Below are 23148 nucleotides of genomic sequence, written 5' to 3' on the forward strand. Positions count from 1 at the left end.
AAGTTTCCTAACTCCAGTTAAACACAAAAGAATCAGCCATACTGTTATTCGCTGTATTTAATTGCACTCGCATTAGGCCTCAGATGAAGTTGTGTTACCTGTCTGAACCCCCCAGGTCTAGGTGCACAGAATAACATAAAACACTACACCGTGAACTTATGTTACCTGTTCGCACCGCCCAACCTGAGTTCACAGTATAATAAAAACTTCAACTTTATCCTAATAGAGAGCAATTAAAACATTGGGCGCAAATACACCACTATCCAATGGTTGATTCTCCAGTTGTTTTCCTGTAGTGGTTTTCTAATTATGCATTATAAATACAGGCAACACCCATATAGTATAAATACATATTACTGATAACCAGGGATATACCACAATAGAATATGTGAAAGAACCACAATATAAAAACACAAATGAAAACAAATGGACAACTGGGGACAAACACAACAGACCATAAACAACCATTACAGACGTAACACCAGACTGAACATGCAATTTATGGCCAACTTCCTAAACTCCTCCCTAGTTGTGGTTGGTCATTTAGACCCTTGAGCACGTGGCGGAGTGCATAAGGCTGTAAGGAGACTCTTATGCAGCCATTTTGTCTAAACCCACGTTTTGTTCTGATGTGGCCATTTTCTAGTGCCATTTCACTGGGCTTTCCATGGTTGCTTATGCCGTGGCAGTTCCTCGCAATATGTCTCATCTGACCACATTTAAAGCATTTAACAGGACCACATTTCTTAGTAATCAAAGACTCGCAGTACTTCGCAATGTGGCCTGATCCGGCACATGCAAAACATTTAACAGTATATGCTCTGCTGGACTTAGGGCAGTCAGCAATGCATGATCTCTTAAAGTTCTGCATGGCTAGGGACGCACTTCTGATTATCGTACGCTTACATCTGCGTAACACTTTCGTAACAATGTTACCTTCAGGATTCCGGATGGGATCACGATTTGTGACATCTGGTCCATCACTCTTTCTACTCCCCCTTTTTGCCCTGTAGAGGGCAAACTTACAGCAGAATCAGGCCTTGAAAAAGACAAGGCCGGTAACATTTTTGAGAAATCTTTTATGATGTTTTGCATACTGGCAACCAATTGTGACCTAGTAGCAAGCTCATCATTCAGCTTGGCAATGATGGCATCCGTAGAGGCCGCCTTATCCTTAAACGCATTAATCACAGCATAAGACCCAGTCAGCTGTGCATCAATATCATCACCATGATTTCTCAAATCTATCACCTGCAATTCCAGCATGCAAATTTGCTGATCTCTACATTGGGCATTCTTTGCCAGTTGTGTCTGCAAATCACAAACCTGCTTCACATTGTTGGCACAACACTGGCAGTGAAGTTTTGGGGAATCACTCTTCATTTCTGAGTGATCAGGTTTCCACGTCTCCTCATACACACAGATTAATTTAGCGAGCATGTGGAGACGTTTGGAGGTTTTGTTAAGAACACTCCTCTTGCTAATACACAACTTATCATGTGCATAAGCCTCGTCCAGTAGAGTGGACCACAGCATTCCTGCTGACTTGTATGTCGTGGGTGTTACTGGATTAAATTTACTGTTTTTGGCGAGGTGTTTAAGTGTGGAGAAGTCCATACTCACTGTTCCAGAAGTCATCTCCGTCTGCGTTGTCCTCCTTGTCACCCGCTGTTTTGAAAAAGGTCCTTTTCTTCCGGAACGCCTTTTCCCGATCAGCTGGATTTCACCGGAAGAACACCAACATTGATACTTCTGCAAACTCTTTTGTATAAGTTGCTCGCTCGCCCGACGATTCGTCGCCGTAGAGCAGCACGCCGCAAAGCAAAATAAAAGACGTTAATACCTCAGAAAATAAAACAAAAAACAATAGGTTCGCTGATCAATTATATCCTGTATCAAGCCTTAAATAAAATTGTGTTACTCGTCTGAACTTCAAAAAGATCTAGGTGCACAGTATAACCCAACACTACACCGTGTACGTACGTTACCTGTCCACGCCTCGCCGCCTATCTGCAGTTCACGTTTTAACACAATTTTATTGTACAAAAGACAGAAATAAATTGAAAGCAGTATGGGCTGGCTCGCCAATGTTAAAGGGGGTGGGGTAATAACGGGATTCACTGGTTAGTGACACCCACTATTACTACCGCCTTTATAATCAGGCTCACTAGGGTTATGCCTAGTTCCCCTACCTTTTCCTTATACTAACGTCGATCTAATTGCTTTAGCGGCTACTCAAGGGAATAAGACCGTATAGTAAATAAAGGTAATATTTATTAACATACAGTAATCACACTCATATATATATAATACAGTAACTAATCACAGTACAGTATAACCACGGTATCACAATATTATACCGCCACCCACTTACCTAAACATACACAGAATACAGTTACGTTACAACACAATACACATAAGTTACTTGTGATTCTCACACGCTCTCTATCTCTATCCCACTCCCTCCTAATATAACTTTCCCTATACACTAAGGGTTAATACGGGATAAGGAGGAACAAGGGGAATGGGTTACTGTGTAAAACAGACAGCAAGGGTTAACTCAGGGACTCTGGGACAGCAAGGGTTAACTCAGGGACTCTGGGACAGCAAGGGTTAACTCGGACTCTGGGAAAGCAAGGGTTAACTCAGGGACTCTGGGACAGCAAGGGTTAACTCAGGGACTCTGGGACAGCAAGGGTTAACTCTGGGACAGCAAGGGTTAACTCAGGGACTCTGGGACAGCAAGGGTTAACTGGGACAGCAAGGGTTAACTCAGGGACTCTGGGACAGCAAGGGTTAACTCAGGGACAGCAAGGGTTAACTCAGGGGCTCTGGGACAGCAAGGGTTAACGCAGGGACTCTGGGACAGAAAGGGTTAACTCAGGGACTCTGGGACAGCAAGGGTTAGCTCAGGGACTCTGGGACAGCAAGGGTTAACTCAGGGACTCGGAGACAGCAAGGGTTAACTCAGGGACTCTGGGACAGCAAGGGTTAACTCAGGGACTCAGGGAGAGTAGGGACAGTACTCAGGGGGAGAAAGGATTACAGCAGGAGACAGGGAGAGACAGGGTTAAGTGTAGCTATTGCTACACTTGATACTTAGCGTAACTAGTTGGTGGCAGAAGCAGGAGCCATAGCAGCAGACAGCAGCAGGTCATTGGAGGAGAGAGACAGGACAGGGGAGGTGAGCCAGTTCCTGGTGGTGTGGGAGGCAGGCAGGCAGGTCCCAGCTGGTGGTGAGGTCATCTTCAGCTAGCTCCAGCTAGCTTCAGCTCCTGAGCGTACCCACGCAGGGCTATTTAACCCTGTCGGTACGCTCGTGGCGGGGGATGTGGCGCTTGCCCCTGGCTAGCATGGGTCGGCATGGTGATAATGTATCACCAGCCGACTCATGAGCGCCCACACGAGACAGTCCGTGCGCGCGGGAGACTTGAAATGGAGACAGGGGATAACTATCCCTTGTCTCCATGGTTTCCTAACAAAGCAGGGCAATGCCAATTGTCCTGCTCTGCTTCCAACCGCATTCATGACCTGGGCTGTTGTTGTTACAGCCCTGGCTCATGATACATTATATGTTTTATACATACACATATATATTATATACATATGTGTATATATACATATACACTGTATACATATACACTATATATATATATATATATATATATATATATATATATATATGGACACTTCCCTTTACACCTTGCTTGTGATGAGACAACACCTTATATTGCTTTTCAGAAACCAATGATCAACTGTAATTTTCCCATGTTCAATTAATAACTTCAGCAATTCAGCAACTTCAGCTGTAGTTCTGTACTGATACATTTCTGTGCCCGTATCACCAGTTAGATTTTCCATCCAAGATTATAGAGCTGTATTGGCAACGAGACCGGTTATCCGGTCTAAGAAAGAGCTAAATAGAATTGTTAACAGCTTCACGGAAGGATAACTCAAAAACTCTACTGGTATGTTTTTTATTCATTCTGAGTTGATTTAGTGACATGCACTTTACTCTAAGACCACTGGGACCCCTACCCATTCCTAGAAGCACTAGGTAAAGCACTACAGCCCATTTGCCTATTCTCCTACACGGCTCTACGTTCAATCCGATGCTATATAGGAAACTTCAACACATTCCCGTTGTCACGGAGCGGGTTAGTGGACCCACTAGGCTGTACCGCCGCAGCGGGGAGGCAGCTCGCCAAACAACAGGACATCCCAGAAATACAATGTCCCGCACAAGGGTACCTGAATAGTTCAGATGGTGGCCGCAGCTCTGGCACAGATGAGATGGGTGCAGCAGATGGCGTCAAACGTGGCGGATGACACAGGAGCCGCAAGTTGCGCCAGACGTGGCGGGCTCCTCCAGGCGTGGCAGAAGACACAGGACGTGGCGGATTCCTCCGGACGTGGCAGATGACACAGGACATGGCGGATTCCTCCGGACGTGGCAGATGACACAGGGCGTGGCGGATTCCTCCGGACGTGGCAGATGACACAGGACGTGGCGGATTCCTCCGGACGTGGCAGATGACACAGGACGTGGCACGACTCGATACTAAGGCACAGCACGGGATACAGGAACGGGTAACAAGGCACGGGTAACAATTGGAACGGGAAACACTAAGCGACCATTTGCAAGACAGACTGGGAAAACTGACAACGCTCAGGCAAGGATTAGAAGGCCAGGAGCCTTCTTATAGACCAGGAAATCGTGGCAGTTGATGATGATGACGATTTCCTATTTGCGCGTGCTGGCCCTTTAAGGCCGGGAGCGAGCGTGCGCGCGCACCCACGGGACACAGCCGAACGTAGCGGAATTGAGCGCTGGCGTCTCCTAGGAGGGAGACGGGGACCAGCGCTCACGGATCCATGGCCGCGGGCGTCGGGAGGTGAGTGAACCCGGCGGCCGTGGACGCTACACCCGTTCACTTAAATGGGGATGTGTTACAATAATACACTTAAAAGAAGTTTTAATTTACCGGACAAGAGTTGAAGATGTACCGGCCCCGTCTTCAACTGCGCCATAGGACTCTTCTCTTCTTTCTTTTTAGACAGAATGCTGAAACAGACAGTTTTGAGAGGGGCATGTTTAGGCCACTAAGTCACAGCAGTACAACGATAATCTGGTGTCTACAAAAAGGTTCCCTTGCATTTCTAGTTTATCTCAAAAATAATTGCTGCTTGAACAAACCAACAACCGTTTTGTGAGGTTATATATATTTATTTTATTTTATGTGATGTGTACTCACAGAGGAAATATAAGGTCAGCTTCATTTTTTCCCAACAGCGCCAGTCCATAAAGGTTTATTGAAAGATTCAAACGTTTTTTTAAGGACAGTAATCAGGACCAGCTCAAGGTTTATGTGGGCCCTTGGGCAACACATACTTAGTGGGCCGCTTTGCGGGGCAACTAACGGCGGCAGGAAAACAGCAGTTTGTGCCCCCATATAGAAGTTAGGCACCCAGTTTGGGCTCCCATATAAAAGTTAGGCCCCCTTTTTCTTACCATATAGAAGTTAGGCACCCAGTTCATGCCCCCATATATACAGTACCCTCTGTAGGTAGTGCCACAGTGCCCTCTGTAGATAGTGCCACAGTGCCCTCTGTATAGAGTGCCACACACCCCCTGTAGATAGCGCCCCACCTGCCCTGTAAATAGCGTTACACCCTCCTCCCTGTAGATAGCGCCATTGGAGCTCCCTATAGGAGTGGAATCCCCAGCCAGAGCGTTGCGGATGCTCTGGACGGGGGGGGGGGGATTCCGCTCCTGGAGGAGCCCCTGACATCACTGTCCATACACTGTACATGATAAAGACGTATAAATAAATCATTACATAGTCTGCAGAAATCTCCCACCTCAGATTTTCCCTTTGCAGTCTTGTTAATACGTAACAGGATTTTATGAATAATCCAGCAGTTTCCTGAATAAAATTATACTGTCAATATCTTATTGTACAGCCTTATAGAATTACTCGTTCACACGAAACACCGTAAAACAAAAAAATGAAATAAAAAAATCTCATAAAGTTAATTGGTGACTGGACACTGGCGGAGACCATTGTGTCTTCAACAAGACTGTTAAAACAGATCACAATATTTTGTAATGGACAAGAGGTTGATTCTCCTACATCTGCTTCAGTGTTTCAGCAATAATGGAAATAGTATTTACAAAATATTCGTATGGCCTGGCTGCCCTGTTGTCCAAAAAAATGAAATGGTTACATATTAATAGATTTTATATTCCTGACATGCAACAGTAAACATTATAGGGCCATTTTAGGGCTATTTCCTCTTGGCTACTGCATATCAGGCAATGAAGCAAATTACAATATAACCTAATCACAACGCTTGAAGATTTCTGCTGATAACTGGATGACAGGCTGAGTGTGTGTGTGGGTGTGTGTGTGGGTGTGTGTGTGCGTGTGTGCGTGTGTGTGTGTGTGTGTGTGTGTGTGTGTGTGTGTCAGTCAAGCCTCAAGTCCAAAGCCCCTTGAGCCATTGTCATTCTTGCTAGATAATGACTGCATAATTGATTACATAGATTGGTGGGCATAGAATTTACTAGTCCGCCTTTGAACTAGCTCATGAGCACTTAAATAATCACTAACTTTTCAACAAACTGCATAAATCCAGTGGCGGACACAGACAGTTGAGGCAGAGGCGTAGCTAGGTTCTCTAGCAGCCGGGGGAACAGATTCAGTTTGGCGCCCCCCCCCCACCTCTTTCCCGACATCTCCTTCCCCCTCGCCATGTTTGTTTTCTCTACCAATCAATGAGGTGTCATTTTTTTAAGCAATATAGTTCTATATACAACACCAGAACCAAGCTCAGTGCATATATACCGCTCCAGGAGTAGCCCCTGACACCACTGTCCAGAACGCTGGCCGGGGATTCCGATGCTGGAGGGAGCTTAGGTGGCGCTATCTACAGAGGGTCATGCGCTACCTATAGGGGGTTGTGTGTCGCGCTATCTACATTGGAGGGTGTATTCCGTTTTTTTTTAAAGCCCTGCCCGACATGAGAGTGCAGCGCTGCTCACACTGAAGCAGTACTGCACTCATTAAACCTGTTCCAGGCTGTCAACGTCTATATACGTGACAACTGCACGGGGCATGGTCAGTTGGAACTCTGTCTCTAGTTTAGTAATGCCCGATCTCCTAGCTAATCTAATAGGCGCTGTCACACTGATAATGGTAGTGAAAATTGTGTCCTAAAACGTTTTTTCTAAATATGTAAATGAGCTTTATTAGACAAGTGGGAGGTAACAGCAGCGATTCTCCTGAGGTGGAGCCTCCTCACAGCCTCTGAGTTTGTCCTATCAGCATGAAGCTGCTTCACACAGTGTGAGAGACTCAGGCCGGAGGGAAGGGGGATAACTTCAAATAACCATATCTCGGGCTTTCACATGATGCCAGGATCGCAGTTCTAGCTGTGAAACAACCAGAGGTATCACCAATTGAATACATAGCCGGGAATGGAAGCTGTATACTATAATGCCTCATGCACACGACCGTGTGTGCCGTCAGAGTCCAGTCAGTGATCCAAGGAAAAATAGGACACATTTTATCTTTCCTCGATCGCAGACTCAGACCATTTTTCACGGACCCGATTCACCCACTAAAGTGAATGAGTCCGTGAAGAATATCGGGTGCCACTTGGATGCCATCAAAAACGGCCGAAGTGGCACAACGGTCGTGTGCATGAGGCATAAAATCCCACTGTGTTGCTGGGCAGGGAAGGGGGAGAAGCTGTATACTGATTGGACAGCGTCATACAGAAAACATTACAACACCCAGAGTGAAAAGAAAGAGTCGTCTCCTATTTGACTATTAGAGTCACATTATCATATTCAGAAAAATGCTCATAACTTTCCAAATAATAAAACAAATCCCACTGTAGTTATCAGCATCATAGCAACTATTAGATTAGTTAGGAGATGGGGAATTAATATACTAGTGACAGATCCTCTTTAAACATGGTGGGGAGCATGCAAATTTGAGGCTTACTATTCTTGAGCAGATCCTGGAGCAGACTGAGAATCGCTATAAAAGACTGATCAACAGGGAATTTGGATTTTTAAATTAAGCACCTTATATCCCAATGGACTCAATGACACTATGAAGACTACACGATGGTCTTTTTTGTTTGGACGTTTTTTGTGTCAGGTGTACAGTAAATATATGCATTTAAATTCTTCTTATTTTTTTTTTAATTCCCGTGCATTTTCGTGTGTTTCTGGCCCCTTTTTTTATTTTTTTATCCAGTTAAATTCGCTTTGGCATCACGATTTTTCAATAAGCCTGCATTGATTAAGGGCACCCCTTTTGTTTGCCTCGCTGGTTGGTTTTTAATTTCATGTTTTGCCTTTTTCCTCCCCATCTTCTAATTCCGTTTTCCTTCTTTCTCCCCTCCCTCTCTTTCCCTTCTTTCCTCCCTCTTTTCTTTGATCCATTTCCGAGGTTGCAACACGCTAATAAATTGTAATAATTTTTAATTTAAACATGTTTTCAATTACATTTGTATGTATATTCTATATTGCATATTATAATATCATCACACCTGCTGTTTTGTGGACTATATATCTTTGATTTAATACTTTTTATCCAATTTGTTTTAATGATGGTCAGGACATGGTCGGGAGTTACGGAAACAACGTAACTCGCTGATCTATGCTGTTTCCGTAACTCTCATAGAACTGAATAGTAGTTACAGAAACAGCGTAGCTTGCATGCTACGTTGCTTCCGTAATTGCCATTCACTACTATCGGAGTTCCGGAAACAGCGTAGCTCAGTGAGTTACGTTGTTTCTGTAACTCCTGACCATGTCCCGTCCATGTAATCAGGAAGTGGCCAGGAGGCAGCGTGGGCACAAAAGCTAGAACAGGGTTTAGGGGACCCCGTTCTAGAGATAGATGCTGGTCCCAGAGGTGAGACCAGTATCTATCTGACATTTATGACATATCCTGTGGATATGCCATAAATGTCCCTCATGGGAAAACCCCTTTAACCTAATGACTTTGGTCCCCTCCTTTGCACCTGCTCCAGTTCAGTATAATTCTGGTCTCTTCCATGCAATCTAGCAATTTTATGCATTAAAAATTACGGTATGTCCGACTAAGTTGCAGTGTTTTTATTTCCATTTCTGAACGTGTCCACAAACCTTTGCTACATACGAGATTATTAAACGCACGCTGATTTTTTTGGTGCTGAATTTGACACAGAAACTGTATCGGAATTAGCGACAAAAAACGCCGGAAACCGCCTCCCATTGATTTCAATGGAGAGCGGAGGCATTTTTTCCCACTCGCGGGAAAAAAAAGCGACATTCACTTTCCTTCCACGGTTCCGTCTCTGACCTCCGATTGAAATGAATGGGAGACAGAGAAAGCGTTTTTTTTGCTGTATTTTTTGTCTGCAGTGCTCAATGGCCACGGCCAAAAAACCACCGTGAAAACCGCGGCAAGAAAGTGCAGGCAGGTCAAAATCCTGAAGGAATTTTGAGTCAGATTTTTTTTCTGCCTGCAAAAAACTCCATGTGAACTGGGCCACAGTCACCTTTAATAAACAAAAACATATTTTTAACAACAATCAAGATTAAAAATAGCATCAGAAACTATACTACTTGTTTATAACCTAATTTTTATATATAAGAACATCCCTGAAGCCATGATACCGATACCCTTGTTTACTATTACAGTAATTCTTGCTTCATTTTATTGTTTTACAGGCCCAGGATACTCTGATCCTTGTAATACAGTATGTGATGCCTTGCACACAATGGCGGATCATCATTGGGGCGGTTCGTGTGGCCGCCCGAGGCTCCCATTGGATCCGGTCGGTTCGCTCCGATTCTGCCAAAGCGGTTATCAAAATTACAGCCGTTTCGGAGAAGCAAAGAGAAGCGGGACACAGAACCGGTCCCTTGCACTCAACTGTAGCCGTGTCTTTAGGAAGAGGAGTCAATTGATTAATCTAGCTCTGGCAAGGCACAGGAGTCAGAAAAGACCAGGCCTATGTTGTTGGAGGACAGCTTGGGAACGGGGACTGGTGAGCATGTAATGGTTTTTTTTCAGTGGGCAGTGTTGGGGGCACTATTTACAGGGTGCTCTATGGGGGCACTATCTACAGTGAACTCTATGGGGGGCACTATCTACAGCGGGCACTATGAAGGCACTATCTACAGGGGACTCTATGGGGAGTATTATCTACAGGGGGCACTATCTACAGGGAGCTCTAGGAGAGCACTATCTACAGGGGGCGCTATCTACAGGGGGCTCTGAGGGGAACTATCTACATGGGTCACTGTATGTGTGATGCTTTACTTTACAGTGTTTGACACAATTTTTTTTCGGGGGCACAGTGTATGGTGATATTATATTCAGTAGGTTAAATAAATCAACAGATTTGGCCCATGTTGTACCTCTATGATTATATGGACGCTTGCAGAGGTTTTTTTCTTTATGGATTCCATTTCATGAAACTTTTTTAAGAGGCAGGGTACTCTCAGACACAGGGACCATAGGCATATATGGGGTGTTCCTGGTTTGTCCAGGCACACAAATGTGCAGCTTTGCAATTTTTAATTCTATCTCTCAGGACGAAGCCCACTTATTCTCTCTTGAACAAGGTTATAATGCAGCCCAGAAATTCTGCACTACTTTATGACACTTCCTATTTGTATAGCCTCACCATTCATTTTCATGATCACATCAACAAATATTACGCCAACTGGACAGCATAACACTTTACGGAGATAAAGTGCGTACAAGCCCTTATTTATCTGTGATAACTATACAAACACACAATATCTCCATGTAGAAGTCCAGCACTTACAGTGCACAGCACAAGAAGCTACATGTCTTTATAACACAGCTCAGAACTGATGAGATTTTGTATCGTCTGATTTCCACCTTGTCATAGAAATGCTAATAAGTTACAATGTTATTAACTTCTTTTTAATCATGGCTTTACGATTATATCTTTCACCTGCGTACAGATCATAGAATAAAATCCAACACCCAATAACATGTTTCATTATTCAGCAATTCAATTTGATAAATTCGATGTAAAAAAAATATTGTTGTAAATATCCAAGAGATGATATCCTAGAGTAATCCTACAGTGCAGGATTCTGGGACTTTATCCATAATTAAAGGCTATGAACACTTTTGATTTTTGTAATAGTTTTCTATTAAAAAAATTTGCTCCGTCAGAGGATCAGAACAAGGGAAAAACCAGAAGTGCTGGTTTCGTTGCACTACGGACACCACCGGCAGCCGGCGGAACCCTTTGACTTGAATGTGTTCCATCGGGTTTCCGTTGGGCTGTTTGTGGTTTTATAGGAAACAATAGTGCAGCATGCAGAAGTAAACGAGGCCGAAACTGAGTTCTGATCAAGTCAAAGTTGATCAACTTTGATTTGATGAGAATTTATCTTAGATGAGCGTTCAGAAGACAGGAGAGGCTAGAGTGAGCAGATAGTATGCCCATCTTTCGGAATTGATAGTGAATGGCACCGAGGAGCTTGCAATGTATTTGAATATATGCAAGCTGCAGAACAAAAACTGCAAGTTTAGAAAAAAAATTACAAAAAATGTTTTTTAACCCATAATACATGAAATAAAATAAATAAATGCATCAATGGTTTCCATAGACGTCAAAGTATATTTCTAGATACATGCCTAGTTATACTATTTAAACACTTCATATTTTTTTCGTTTAAAAATCCTCCTTAGGGTATGTTCACACACAAGCTCCAAAACGTCTGAAAATACGGAGCTGTTTTCAAGGGAAAACAGCTCCTGATTTTCAGAAGTTTTTTAAGCCACTCGTGATTTTTGCAGCGTTTTTTCACTGCATTTTTTACGGACGTTTTTGGAGCTGTTTTCAATAGAGTCAATGAAAAACGGCTCCAAAAACGTCCCAAGAAGTGTCCTGCATCGGAATAGAACGCCGTTTTTCCCATTGCAATCAATGGGCAGATGTTTGGAGGCGTTCTGCTCCTGATTATTCGGCTGTTTATGGCCCGAAAAATGTCCGAAAATAGCCCGTGTGAACATACCCTTAGTGGTCGACTTAATGTAGAGATAACTGTGTAGCGGTTCAATCACAATCCTCTCTATGCCCTCCCTGTTTCGATCTCTATGATCAGTATAGGGAGAAAGCTGAGCGCGATCAGTTCTCAGATTCCTGGCAAGGGATGTCATTGGAGTCTGGAGAGGTAAATAACCCACTGGATCACTGGTAGGAATTATTAATCCCTTCTGTGCCCTCGACCACAATGGATGCTGGTATTAACCCCTTCACTGCCCTATATCACAAGGGATGTTGGCATTACCCACTTCAATCTCCTTCTGCCTCTTGGGACAGGAAGTAGCTGCCTGACTCTCTTGTGGGATAATTTCTCTTTCAGTCACCAAGGGAGCTCTGCCCTCTTACCATCTCAGGTCTCCCTGTGAGTCAGACACAGTAAGGGCCCTTTTACACGGGCCAATTATCGGGCACACGAGTGTTCACAGAAAGCTCGTTCCCAATCATTGCCCTGTGTAAACAGGGCAATGATCATCTGGTGAACGAGCATACGTTGGGCCATGTAAGACCACGTTGGGACGTTGGGCCATGTAAGACCACCCTAATAGAACCTTCCCCTTCTAATCTGTCCCACTGTGTAGAGACAAATCTATTCCTGTTGAGTGCATTGTGTAATTCAGACCACAGCCTTCATCCTATTTTATAGCCTACAGTTTTGCAAGGTGTTTTTTTTTACTTATTTAACAAAAACAACTGTGGAAAAAAAAGGATTGCTGTAAAATGTTGTTCAATGAGGAGAATAATAATGGAGGAATTAGCTAGTCTGTTCTTCTACCCCTGTTTAAAATAAATCAATAAAGCTGGGACAAAAAGGTAGTACTTTTATAGTACACCCTTGAACAGGTTTTTCTCAAATTTCTAGAAATCCGCAACGACCGCAACGGTGATGTGTGTACGGCAAATAACTGTTGCGGCCAGTGATTGGCCTGCACGTCACAGCTTCAGCCAATCTAAACAAAGACCTTAGGAGGGTTCGATGGACTGGCAGCAATGGAGTAGCAGGGATTAAAAGTTTTTTTGGTTAAGTTATCACATACGCAGCTCCAAAAAAATGTTTTCTATAAAGCCCGGAAGACTCTGGTAAAGTGGTTGTCTCAAAAAGACAACCCCTGTATATATGCCCTTATAGGGCATATGGACGTTATAGAGGTGGGTACACCACTCAGGACACCTCTCTTTGAGCTAGAACGGAAACTGTAAGTATAAGGCCTCATGCACACGACCGTAGCCGTGTGCACGGCCGTGATTTTCGGGGGGCGGCTGCGGACTGTCAGCGGACTGTCAGCCGCAGGCCGCCCGCAAATCGCGGGACATGCACATGGCCGCCGCCATTGTTTTCAATGAGCCCGGACCGCAGAACCGGGCCGTAATAAGACATGCCCGTTCTTTCTGCGGTCCGGGCTCCTGGGCCGTGCAAGGACCGCAAAAACTACGGTCGTGTGCACGGCCCCATAGAAAAGAATGGGGCCGCAATTCTCCCGTGGATTTTCGGGGGAATTGCGGCCGCAAAAACACGGTCGTGTGCATGGGGCCTAACTGATGCTCTAGCGGACCTGGTCCGTCCACGCATTACATGGTCAGCCATTCATTTGAATGTGTCCGCTTCGAGGGAAATGTATAACAACTGATCATCAGGGGTTAAAAGAAGCCAGACCTGCCGTGATCCGCTGATCACGCAACAACTGTTGTCTCTAAAGAGGTTAGCTTCATAAGACCTCCCCTTTAAAGGATTTAAGCAAATTCATATCTGTAATGATCCTCTTACACGGCCCATCCTTTGCCGTGTAAACAAGCGCCGATCAACGAGACAGCTCATTGATCGGCGCTCGTTTGCTCCTTTCACAAGAAGCTAGTATGGGGACGATCGCTCGTTACACCGATCGCTCGTCCCCATACATTATTATCATTTCGGCAGCACGTCTGGGAAATTTTCTGCCAACAACTATAATATTTTAGGCAGCTAAAATGATACGATCAGCAGATGAACCAGCGTTTGCTTGTTCATCTCCTGATTGCTGCCCTGTTTACACAGGGCAGTTATTGGGAATGAGAGTTCTGTGAACGAGCATTTGCCCGATAATTGGCCCGTGTAAAAGGGCCTTTACTGTGTGGGGTTTAGAATAAATTGTAGATTTAAGGTATCATTATTTTCACTGTTCTTTAGGCTTGATTTATTTAATTGTATTGAGTTAATGCATATATATAACAGAGCACTGAGATCTTTCTATGCATCCTTGTAATGAGTTAAAGGAAAGCCAACTCCCAAAGACCTGTCCTTGACCAGGAAAGAAAATCACACTATTAATGGTTATTCATAGATACTTAAATAACTATTACTGATTATTCTCCTATAAAGGATTGAGTCTGCGCTATCTTCCAGGAAGACACATGGCCTTGAAAGTTAACCCATAAATCTTTATGTGGTTCATGTTAAAGCTTTGGTGAGCAAATTTAATTGGATTATTTTACTGTATAAGCATTCTGGACTATTTCATATGCTGCAAGTTATGTCAGTAGTCTGCTTTACTAAAAAATTAATCGCTCTACTAAGTCCTTTATTTCTTTCTTCCCTTTTTCTATGGGGATAATAAACTATATTCTTCATATAATATGAATACTTGTGACCCATGTAGCATTTTAGGCCCTGTTCATGTCACATTTTTAATGTACGTTTAGTGTGTACGCCAGGACGTGTTCATAGGTATCACGATCTGTAGGTATGTGGACTCACTAGGCAGCACTGCCGTAGCGGGGCAGCAGCTGGCCAAACAACAGACTACCAGGTCAATATAAAGTCCGAGCACAAGGGTACCAGTAGTAGTCCAGACAGTAGCAATGGCACAGATGGGACCTTGGCGGCAGGTGATGCAAAACGAGGCAGAGGACACCAGGCGTGGTGTAAGTCAGCAGGCGTAGTAGACGGCACAAGATGATTCCAACACTAGAAATGGCACAGGAACAAATACAGCACAGGATACAGGTAGCAGGGCACGGGAGCACAGAGAACAGGGTATGACTAAAGGACCATTTGCAAGACTAACATAGGAATACAAACAACGCTCAGGCAAGGCGTGAAGGGGCAGGGCCCTTTTTATAGTCCAGGGTGCTCTGGGAGTAATTCGTTAATTCTTAACACGTGTGTACGCTGGCCCTTTAAGGCTGGGAATGAGCTAGTGTGCACTGCAGGACAGGACGGCCGCATGTGCTGGCATCTTTGGGGAGGAAGACGTCGGCAGGATGATGGGGTCTGCGGTCTGCGACCACGGCCGTTACAATAGGATTACCTTAGCCCAACGGTGGCTTAAAGAGTACCTTTTTGACCTCTGTTAAGCGGATATGTGTCACGATACCTCAGAATCATTTAATTTGTCGGGCCTACTTCAGTCCAACACAGGCATTATAGAGTGTGGTCGCCAATAAGTTAAGCCATTGACATCTGGGGAGAAGGAGCCATCAGGACACACAGAAGAATTTGGGTTGAAACTGTACATTAGCTTATTGTATTGTATTTACTATTATTATATATTTAAGTGGAGTTAGGCTTTAAATTGTCACTACCTTTTAACAAACTTTACATAAATCAATCGTACAAGCGAATATAAGAAACTTTCTAATATATCTTCTTATGGGGAAAAAAATACCTTCATCAGCATTTATCAGACTCCGTTCCTCTCTCCTAAATGTTGACAATCTAAATTCACTGCTAAAATATGTCTGGAGCATGAGAGATCAGGTTATAGCTGCCCATATAAGTCTATGGATAGGGGAGGAGGAAAGGGGAGCAGCTGCAGAGAGAGACATGGAGAGAGGCACAGACACACAGAGATGGTGCTGCAGCATCTAAGTGTTTTATCTCACTGCAGTTCTTGATTCACAACTACACTGCTCGGTACTGGTGTCTAATGTCCTCCATGTTGCTGCTGCTTCTGAGGGTTTGCTACAAATTTAGGCGAGCAGGATGTTCTCTGCTCTGTGTTTGCAGTGTATGGGAGACATGATAGCAGTCAGGCTCTACCCCCTAGCTCATGGAAAAGAGAGAATTAGAGAGAGAGCCTGCAGGGGGGAAAACTGCTAAAATATGCAGAATACAAGTCATATAATGGCCAGAAATAGTGGGTCATTCCTCATGTATACATATGACAACTTATTCTGAAAAAGTCAAACATTAAGCACTCTTTAATCTTTATGGAGAACTTTAAAATTAAGTCAAGACTTCCTAGGCAACATACTGAAACATACCAGTGAATCTTATATATATTATATATTATATATATATATATATATATATATATATATATATATATATATATATATATATATATGTTATAGCTAAATATGTATATATTCCCACCAGATTTGTAGAAACACTTGGTTTCCATGTCCTGGAAGCATGAAGGAACCCACTAAGGCCTTATTTACACAAACGTGTTAAACGTCCGTGGGACGGCCGTTGAAACAGCGGCCGTCCCACGGACCTGTGCAATTCAATCTGGCTGTTCACACAGCCGTTGTTTCAACGGACCGTGTGAAGGGTCCGTGCGAAAATAGGACATGTCCGTTCTTTCCATGCATCCCTCAATAGACTCTTAACTATGGGGGATGCGTGACATCGCGTCCCACAGCGCTGAGCACGGATGCACCTCGATCGTAAAAAACTGCAGTTTTTCATGTCCGAGATGCGCAGTGCTTGTGTAAATAAGCCCTAAGTGTGAGTGCTTTCTCTGAGGCAGAACATATTACACTGTTAATGAATACGACTAGGGCTCCACAATATCATTTGGTTGTCCCACAAGTTAAAATTGCCTTATTACTGCGACTTGCGCACAAACCATGTTGCCTTCTCACGCGATCGTGGTTTTAGAATCATGTTATCATCGCAAGTTGCCTGAGGGAAATACTGAGGTTGCATTCAAATTGGTTGCTATGATTTTCAAATTCTTTATTTAAGAAAATTTTTCAAAGTTGTGCAAAAGGAATACAAAAAAGAAAAATGGGGAGGGGGATCAAAACAAAGAAATTACACAGTAAGATACATAGCGTCAATGAATGTTAATCGGTACAAGAAGTATCTGGCAGTTAACAGAGTAATCTGTACATCACATTATAAAGTATGAGAAAAGAACATATCAGCCAATGCAGCGTAAAACAGCAGGGATATACAAAGTTGCAAAGACATTATGAATCATTCAGACATTTGAAATGCAGTAGTAACAAACAATGTAAAATTCAAAAATGTATCAAAAAGTAACAAAAGCAGCATCCAGTGAGAAGGAGAAAGGGAAAGGTAAGGTAAATGGGTATGACAGAGTCGGGGTAGCCCACCGGGAGTGTGAAGATAGATATCTCAAACAGGTGTAAATAGGAGTATAATTGTACACCATTGCAAATCTTCCAGGGTACAAATCTCAGTGATAGGAAGTCAAGGACAAAGTGACAGTTGAGCATGGGAGTCCGGTGAGTTCCGATAATCCAGCCATTGTTGCCAAACTCTAAAATAGTGGTCTGAGCGTTGGTGAGAAAGAGCCATTGACTCATCCATATTCTGGATGAGTCGTTTCCATAAACCATTCCGAGATTGTAGGTACAACAGTGCTTTTCCAATGTCTGGGGATCACCGGTTCTAGCCGCCACAAGCAAATAACCAAGTAAGGTATGTGATAAACACTTAGAAGATCCCGGAACCATGGACAGAAGCAATATAACCGGGTTATCGTCTAATGGGAACTCCGTGATTTTCTGAATCAGAGAGATTATAGAGAGAGTGCTATGATTTTAATGCAACTCGTGAGCCTCAGCCTAAATCTAATAGTATGATAAAGGTAATTAGAATTATTCTAAAAAGTCACAGTTGTTCAATTATAGTTATTGGTACATTTGCAATGGGCTTTTTATATATTCCCCAAGTTCCAAATGGATAATTGTGGAATTCTTAAATGGTGGAATTTTTTTATGCAGTTTTTTTAGATTCAGTTTAATTTCTATAAAGGAAAACTTGCTCGGCTGTTTCCTTAACTCCAGAGGAGGGACCTGCACCTATCAGACATTTATGTCATATCCGGTGTATATGCCATAAGTGTTTGAGATCTGAAAACCCATTTAATTTGCTATGAATGTTTACTATTGTTTCTACACAGACACTCCTTTTGACTTAAGCATTATGAGAGAATGCTTTCAGGCACTATTGAATCTAAGCAGAGGATGATATAAGCAATAGTGCCCCTTGCTGTAAATCATAAGTATATCCTAAATCACAGAAGAGCTTCATACAGGTCAGAGGACAATGAGGTGACTTTATAATAATTTATTGTACTGATCACAAAAATCACCAACACAATCACGAGATTGAGCTCTTCATTTGATACAACTCAGTGTAAGGGCCTGTTCACATCAGCGTTGGCTTTCCGTTCCCGGGTTCCGTCGGAGGTTTCCGTCGGGTGAACCCCGCAACGGAAAGTCAAACTGAAACCACAGCTTCAGTTTCAGTCACCATTGATATCAATGGTGACGGACACATTGCTAAGGGTTTCCGTTCGTCACCATTCCAGCAGGTATCCGTTTTTCCGACGGAATCATTAGCGCAGTTGACTGCATTATTGATTCCGTCGTTAAAACAGAAACCTGCCGGAATGGTGACGAACGGAAGCCATTAGCAATGTTTCCGTTACCATTGATATCAATGGTGACTGAAACGGAAGCTGTGGTTTCAGTTTGACTTTCCGTTAAGGGGTTCACCCGATGGAAACCTCCGACAGAACCCCGGAACGGAAAGCCAACGCTGATGTGAACAGGCCCTAATAGTTGTGTCATCTGTGGCTTTACATAGGAGTATAAGTAAACTACTGCAGTATCTTACCTGTGAGAGTTATCAAGATAACACTATAGCTATAGCTTTCGGCAAAACGACGGGTCCAGTGCACAACAGACACAAACGGAAACCATGGGAACCAGCTCCGTCACCATTGAAATCAATGGTGATGGAAATGGAAACCTCTGGTTTCTGTCGATGTCAGTTTGTGTCTGCTCAGGGTCACGTTCTGACGGAAACCGCCGATGGAACGTCAGAACGGGACCCCAACGCAGATGTGAACGAAGCCTTACTCTGGCTACCTGTGGTGTTTTTGTTTGGCACTTCTGGAGAGGTATTTTCTGCTGTACTGTGGTATTTATTTAGTGCTGTTGTGGAGGTATGTTATGTTGCACTGTGATGTTTGTTTGGCATGGCTGGGGAGGTATGTTGTACTGCATTGTGGTGTTTGCTTAGCACTGCTGGGGGGCATGTTGTGCGCTGCACTGTGGTATTTGTTTAGTGACACTAGGGAGGTATGTTGTGCTGCACTGTGGTGTCTGTTTGGCGCTGCTGGGGCAGTAGAGTGTGCTGCACTGTGGTATTTGGTGCTGCTAGGAGGTATATGCACTGCATGGTGGCATTTGGTTGGCGCTGATGGTGTTAATATGGGTGCTGCAAGGTGGTATTTGTTTGGCGCTGCTACAGGAGTAATATTATTTAGTACCTCTGCATTGTAATGAGCCATGGAACAAAGATAATGTGGTAGTTATCTTGCACAGTGTCAACCGTGAAAAAAAAAAAATGACGGTGGACTTACAATTTTTTTTCCATCCAAAAGTGGACGATATATAAACCATAGGGTGCCATTGAAAAATCAAGCCCTCATATGGCTACAGCAATAGGAAAATAAAGTTATGGCTCATGGAAAAAAAAAAAAGCTTTTACGTTGTTGCATGGCATGGTGTCTTTCTGTTGCAAATTGGTGAGTGGGTTTTGATAGTGTAAGCCGTCCCGCTCCGTAGTTGCTGCAGTTTGACAATTGGTTTTAACTATATCACCTATAAAGAATATCACCAGAGTATTTTCCCATATAAAAATATGATTTTATTATACAATTATAAAAAGTATACAGACATCAAATTGATGGAATAACCCGGAAAAAAAACGCGTCAGCTGAACACTGTAACCACAACTTAAAGTGACTTAAACAATATCATCCATACCCAACAAAGGAGGAAAACAAAAATAGTTGTAACCATCTGACTATGCATAGTCTGGAATTTAGGTAATATAGATACAAAACTATACTCCAAACAGAAAGTGTTACTGGTATGAATGTGAATGATGATTAAAGTAATCAAGTACTTTACCTATAGTAGTGGAATTTGTCTGCTGCGCTATGCCTGATTTGGTCAGACGGCTTTTCTTCGGTGTTTGAGTGCTTCCACTGGATGAAATGGGATGTATATTTTTGTATCGGTAAGAATTATTATATTCAGTACGAACTAAAAAAAAAAAAAGAATCACTGTATCCTGAAGACCTAAAAATGAACAAGTAATATTTGCATGTTACTGTAGGGTGTGCCCCAGAATCAATTCTACTGGTGGGCCCCAGGCACCCCAGTCTGACACTGGGTTAAGCAGATGGATGTTAAAATATGTTTCCATCATTAAATAACAAACTATAGGCAGTCACGGTAATAGATTTATTGGGGCAGATTTACAAATCCTGTCTAAGTTTTAGACAGTGTAAGCTTAGACAAGGCAGTCAGAAAATGCACCAAATTTATCAAAGTGGTGAATGCTGTATGATAAATGTTAGACGCTTTTCTCTTCCTTATCCCGTGTTTTAGTTGGCTTCGTTTACACCCTTTTTAGAGCCCAAGTTACGGCGCACAATGTTGCATTTCAAAGGGTAACTAAACGTTTAACAAGCTTCTGATATGTCATAGTGACATGTCAGAAGTTTTGATCCAGAATTTGAGTAGTAAATGCGCTTTTGACTCTCTTGGTTAGGTATGGCAACACATAATGTCTTAAAGGGCAACAATACACAGCATGAAGTATACAGCATAGACATGTTTTCAATGTTGCTACATAGACTTCATGGACATGCAAATTATTGACCTCTATAGATAATAACCTTCCTGTTTGGCGTTGGCCGTTCCATCCAGCCGTGATAATCTCACAACCTCTTTCTGGAGAATAAACAGATGATTTTACTTTATTTTACTCTGGTTCTCATTATGAGGATTTAAGCTAACTTCATCCTCTGAACAGTTTATTGCCAAATGACGAATCTCATATTGTGCACAAAGCTTTGTCTTTGTCCCGCTCTTGTAAGTCAGAAGAGAATTCGTCTCGCTTTGCAGACATCTGCTGATAACTGCGCTGCTCATTAGCTAATTACGATAAACATGAATTTGACTTTGGTTGCCACAGCTGGCGCAGAGATACGCTATTGAAATTGAAATATTAGAAAATATATGTTATATGATAAAGTATTAAACATCAGGTAAATAATTAGTAATTGTTAAAGGGAATCTGTCGTATTGAAAATATAATCCAATCTGCGGGGAGCATGTTACAGAGTCAGAGGAGCTGAGCAGATTGATATCTACTACTTGTAATTAAATTAATTTCAACCTTTGCTCATTCTGGGCTTAGGCAGGGCCGGCGTTAGGGCAGCCATCTTCTTAAGGCGCCCTGCCGACAGTTGCTACGGGGCCCACGCTATATATATAGGGAGTTCTGCTGTGTAGCACTATATACAAGGAGCTGGTTGTGGCAGTATATTCAAGGGGGGCTGTGTGGCACTATATACAAGGGGGGGGGTTGTGTGGCACTATATACAAGGGGAGGGCATTGTGGCATCATACAAAGGGGGGCTGTATTGCACTATATACAAAGGGGGGCTGTGTTGCACTATATACAAAGGGGGGCTGTGGCACTATATACAAGGGGGCTGTGTGGCTCTATATACAAGGCGGCTGTGTGGCATTATATACAAGGGGGTGTGGCACTATACACAAGGGGGTGTGGCACTATACACAAGGAGGAGTGGCACTATATATAACGGGGGACTTTGGCGCTATCTACAGGGGGTTGTGTGTGGCGCTATCTACAGGAGGCACAAGGGGCATTACTGCTGTGGGGGAACAAAGGGGGCACGGTTACTGATTTTGCACTTTTATTGTGTCAAGCACTGAGGGATCATTATTACCATCTGGGGCACTGTGGATTACGAGTTTGTTTAGAGGCTGGGGTATAGGTGTGGAGGGTGCTTGAAAGGCGAGAAGCCAACATGTCTGTGTGTCAAATTCTGCAGAGACGAACCATGGCTGGAATAAGTCATCACAGTAGTCTGGGCCGGATGGAGAAAAAAAGGGAAAGTGAACGACTTTAATCAGAGAAAACATCACCTGTGAGTTACTAGATATAAATGTGCTGTAATCACTTATATAGTTTGCAGAGCTCCTGTGTATAACTGGCATCTACCGCTGTATGGTCACTACACATGGTGGTAATATTGGTCTTTGTATAGTGTCTTTTATTCAATCACTATGTGGTTATGGTGTGGAGGTATTATTCAGTAACAGTATGGAGGTATTATTTAATCTGGTATAGTGGTATGATTTAATAACTATATGTATATAGATAATTTGTTTGTGTGAGAGGGGGGACGTATGCTTTGGTTCTTGCAACACTCTTGGACACGCTAGAAATCGGTAATGCAGTTCTCTTCACACCGCCTTCTGAATTGACTGCATTATTGATACAGTAAGGGTGTTCACATCTGCGTTGGGGTTCCATTGATGGCTTCTGTCAGACCTTTCCGTCAGGGGAACCCATGAACGCAAACCAAATGGCAATCATAGCATCCGTTTGCATTACCATTGATTTTAATGGTAATGTTTCCGTTGCAAATGGTTTACGTTTCTCTTCGTTACGTAAGGTTTCTGTTTTTTGGACGGACTCAATAGTGTAGTCGACTGACGGAAAGGTATGACGGAAGCCATCAATGGAACCCCAATGCATATGTGAACAGGCCCTAATTCAGCATTTGGGGCCCCACTTTTAACCTTGCCCAGGGCCACACATTGTCTAAGACCGGCCCTGGGTTTAGGAATCCAGTGGGCGGTCCTAATCACTAATTGACCATGATCTCTGTATTCACATTCGTACAGGGAAGACAATCAATCGCTGAGTAGGACTGCCCACTGGACTCCTAAATCCAGAATGAGCAGAGGTTTAAATTAATCAAT

At 43.2% G+C, this 23148-nt stretch overlaps 1 long non-coding RNA gene across 5 annotated transcripts in view; it reads left to right on the forward strand.

The window, feature by feature from the left end:
- LOC142658101 (uncharacterized) overlaps positions 1-23148 on the forward strand; it is a 98750-nt gene that overhangs the window by 26842 nt on the left and 48760 nt on the right. For all 5 annotated transcript variants that reach the window (XR_012850035.1, XR_012850034.1, XR_012850037.1 and 2 more), the window contains one exon: positions 9734-10053. This is a non-coding gene — a long non-coding RNA (uncharacterized LOC142658101). The remainder of the gene's footprint in view (positions 1-9733; positions 10054-23148) is intronic.

The sequence above is a fragment of the Rhinoderma darwinii genome, chromosome 7, assembly GCF_050947455.1.
Source record: "Rhinoderma darwinii isolate aRhiDar2 chromosome 7, aRhiDar2.hap1, whole genome shotgun sequence".
Lineage (NCBI taxonomy): Eukaryota > Metazoa > Chordata > Amphibia > Anura > Rhinodermatidae > Rhinoderma > Rhinoderma darwinii.